Source organism: Lynx rufus, unplaced genomic scaffold (genome assembly GCF_022079265.1).
Source record: "Lynx rufus isolate CCGP_SWC_20201006 ecotype Redwood Valley unplaced genomic scaffold, mLynRuf1.p SCAF_4, whole genome shotgun sequence".
NCBI lineage: Eukaryota > Metazoa > Chordata > Mammalia > Carnivora > Felidae > Lynx > Lynx rufus.
The window spans coordinates 167,518,709-167,523,000 of NW_025814856.1; positions in this window are offsets into that span (position 1 = coordinate 167,518,709).

The window sequence follows — 4,292 nt, forward strand, 5'->3', positions numbered from 1 at the left end:
GCGGGCTCACCCTGTGGCTTGGGCACCACGCCAGGGACGTCTGCCGGGCGGGCTCCGCGCTGCTCCAGGGTCTCCTGTCCTTGCACCGAAGACGGGGAGTTTCCCAAACAGGAGAGGACCGTTTGGACTCCTCACCCACGGGGGGTGCCCAGTCGGGAGGGCAGGCGCTGTTCTCGGCTCTGATGGCACCGCTGGGGACGTGGGGCCACGGGCCCCCCGAGACCTCCCTGCGGCAGCGAGAAACCCAGCCGAGGCCGGCGGCAGCCAGGGAAAATCCGCCAAAGATCCGGCTACCGAGATTCACCTCCGCCTCGTTCCCAGTAGTCAAACACTGAAAATGGTCTAAATGGTCCTAACGTAGGAGGCCCGTTAAATACAAGTAGACATTCTGCAGCCGCAACAACTTACGTGGCAGGAGGACATTGAACAACAGAAGAAGAAACTCCTAGCGCTTTGAGGGGAAAGGCCGGGTCAGAGAACACAGGTTACACACTCAACTCCCCCCCACCCCCCACACACACGTGTGTGCACACACATATATGATGCAAACAGTTATCTTGGTGATGGGACTTGAGGACTTTTAAAAACTGATTTTTTTTTAATGTTTGTTTTTGAGAGAGAGAGCACAGGCAGGGGTGGGGCAGGGAGGGAGGGAGACACAGAATCGGAAGCAGGCTCCAGGCTCTGAGCTGTCCGCACAGAGCCCGACGCGGGGCTGGAACTCACAGACCGTGAGATCATGACCGGAGCCAGTCGGACACTTAACTGACTGAGCCACCCAGGCGCCCCTAATTAATTTTTGGAGGAGGGGGAGGGGTAGAGGGAGAGGTAGGGAGGGGGAGAGAGAGAGAGAGAGAGAGAGAGAGAGAGAGAGAGAGAGAGAATCTCAAGTAGGCTCCACAGTCAGTGCAGAGCCTGGGGCTCGATCCCATAACTCTGGGATTGTGACTTTAACCAAAATCAAGAGGCAGACACACAACTACCTGAGCCACCCAGGTGCCCCGAGAACATTGTCATTTTCTTCTTTTTGAAGAAGAAGTACGTGTGTTTCTTCTTACCCCTAAGGAAAAAAATGTAGGGTTTTTGCGTGTGTGTTTTTCATTTTGCTTTGTCTGATGTTAAAGAAGGGAATCCAAGCTGCAGAGACTGGGGTGCCTTGTGTGCAGTCCCGCAGACTGAAGGGACCCTGGCCACCCGCCCGTCCAGGGCCCAGCTTGCTCTGCCCTGAGCGGCACCTGCTGAGTGTTTGGAGGACCAAGGGATCCCCCAGTGTGGCGCCTGAGCCCCCGACTTGCCCTGCCTCCAGGAGGAACAGGGCCCGGGGCACTTGGCGACCTGGAACGGGGTCTTCGGAGGACAATGGGGGAGAAAGACCAGTGAGGTCCACTCAGTGGACTGGAGCCCGAGCGGGGCGGCCGGCGGATAAACCCACAGAAGTCGCACGGTCACCTCGACAAACGGTCCCCAGCCGAGCAGGGTCCCTCAATTCCTACCTCGCGTTGGAGACGCCCTGCGCCAGGCTTTCAGAGGGAAGGTGACCAGGAGGCAAACCGATCACAGGCACTTAAATAAATGAAAACTCTAGAGAGATCCAAGGGATTCCTTCTGCTCCTCACCGCCCTGACTGCCCGCCCCCCTTACTGTGAGAGCCAATAAAAATTAAATGCTTTCCACTCTACTGAAAATTAGCAAAAGTAGATGAACTACGTTTACAACACAAGTTTGTGTTGAGCTTGAAGTTCAGGTAACGTCCACGCTCCGAGCCGGCCCTGGCAGGTGACCCAGTGACACAGGTCCTGCAGGAGGGGGGCTCCGGGTGCGGCCGGCCGGGCACGGTGGAGGCGGGGGGGGGGGCACACATGGCCCACCGTTCTTGCCAGTGAGCCTGCAGAACCGCGAGCTGACCCAGGGCGGTCATCCTCTGTCTCGGCCGGGATCACGGCGACCTGGGAGACACCCCCCTACCCCACCGAGGTGCCCTCTAGGGGCGCCGAGGGACCACCCAGCCGCTCTGACCCCCACGGTCTCTGTGCCTCTCCCCTTTCAGCGCAGGAGACCCTGGGAGCCTCTGAACTCCTCTCCCCGCTGACTCCTTCCTCCCCCCAGCAGGGAACACATCCCCCCGTCCCTGGCCTCTCCTCCACAGTGTCCACGTTAGTGTTTCTTCCCACCACCTGCCCCTGCGGGGGTCTTTTCTGGGTCTGCTTGTCCCACCACTGACCTGGAAAGCAGTGGTGGCCCCCGGAGGAGGTGGCCCTTCTGAGACGAAGACGAGGACCCCGGTCCCTGTCCAGCACGCAGAGGGCACCAGCGTTCACGTCAAGGCCTCCGGCGAGGTCTCCCCACGGCCCCCTTCCCGTGGAAAAGTCCCAAATTGAATGTAGAGGGGGCCCCGGCCACCGCCCCTCCGCCTCTCACCGTGGGGCCTTACAACGCACAGGCGTCTGCTGAAACGTGGGCCAGCAAGAGTAGTCGTCAAGGGGGGACAGTTACTGTGGGGGCGCGGGCTTTCGGGGGCACCCTCGGCCCCACGCGGGCAGTGCCGAAGCTGCGTGACGTCGTTCAGCGCTTTCCCGGGGGGCCCGCCAGGAAGGGGCTCTGGCTGAGAAGTTTCTCCGGTTTGGGCCCACGGCTGGCTCTGAGCTACGACACGCGGCCGGACTCGGGGGCCCCCTGAGGGAGGAGCCGTGCGCTGGGCCGGTGCTGCCCGGGTTCCCCTCAGCGAGACCACAAACGGGAGGCAGCCAGTGCTTTGTCTGAGCCTGACGGGCTGACCGTGGTGTTTGGGCCTCTGGGATCCAGGACGAGGGCGGCCGGGCTCAAGGGCACTGGCTGTCAGAGCAAGGCCGCAGGACAGCCCTGGACAAAGGGCTCCCCACCTGGGCCGGCGTCCCTCACCTGCCCCGAGGGGCTCGGCCCGGGGCAGCCAGAGCCGCGGGTGTGGGTCACACAGCTGCACCCCCAGGGGCTGGGGTGGGGGGGGGCTCTGGCCCTGAGTCATCGGGTCACCGTGTGGTTACTTAACCCTGGGTCCGTGCGTGAGAGAACACTTCCCTCTTTGGGGATGGGCCGTACGAACTAGAAGAACAGAGGCTTTGCTAGGCTTAGACAGTCATCGAGCAGAAGGAAAAGCATTTCATATATATATATATATATATATATATATATATACACGTATGAACGTATTCCTTTCCTTCTGTGGTATTCAAAGCACCACACCCAACAGGTGGACAGTCAGCCCTGACCAGCGCTGCTCCAAACGGACTCCCATCTTTCTGCAGAAGGGACCCGCGACAGCCCTGGTCCACGGACACAGGGCCACGGAGCTCCCTGCAGCGCCGTGAGAAAGAATCTCAGCACGACTGTAGACCGCGCAGGGGCGGGGGCTCAGCCAGGCCAGAGCAGAGCCCCCAGCCTGGCGCTTTGCAGTCTGGAAGTTGTGCAGGTTTCGGTGTCCACAAAGTATGCAAAATGTAGCTAATTCCCACCATTTGGGGGTATTGCTAAAAAAAAAAATCCACTCAAGTGACCCTTTAATCTTAGGGCATTAATATTTAATCACAGCTCTGATTGCATATAAGGGGAGTTCAAGGGTATATTTTCACCTTAAGGTCTAATAATTTAATAACACTTATTGAACCTGCATTTGTATTAGACCTCACTCTGTTTTAATACCGTGTTGCTTTAAATAGGGTCCATTTTTAATGGGGACCGAATAGTCTATTTTTTGGTTCTGTGCTTTCTTCTACAAACCACAGGGCATGAAGGTGCTTAATCAGTGCGCTTTGATGAAGAACAACAAAGCCATAAAGATCGTTTCTATCAGACAATGAAAACCACCTGATTGAAATCTTCTCTCCCTCTGTTGACAGTGGTGTCACTTCAAGGATTGTCATGGCCCTTCCTCGGCCGGTATCAGAGAATACGCTGTAGAGAAAGTCCCACTTGTTCGGAAAGCGGCTTTGAGGCGAACCCTTAATCTAAAACGTCAGGAGTGCATTCTCTCCCTTCAGGTAGCAGCCTCGCTCGTCATGCAGTTCGAAATCGGGATTAATATTTTAACTTCTCACTTACGGGATCTTTCCGAGTCGGAGCCAGGTTTAATTGGCCGACATCGGGCATCCGGCGTCCCATTATGGAACTTGCATTCCTTAGATATTGGTTCGTTTATGCTCCCGGAGGAGGAGGCAGCTCCTCTCTGTCCGCTCCGAGGAAGGCGTGTGCGCCTCGAGTGGTATCTTAGCTCAGCCAAGTGCGCGGTGCAGCTTCCACGGTGGTTTGGGGGCACGCGG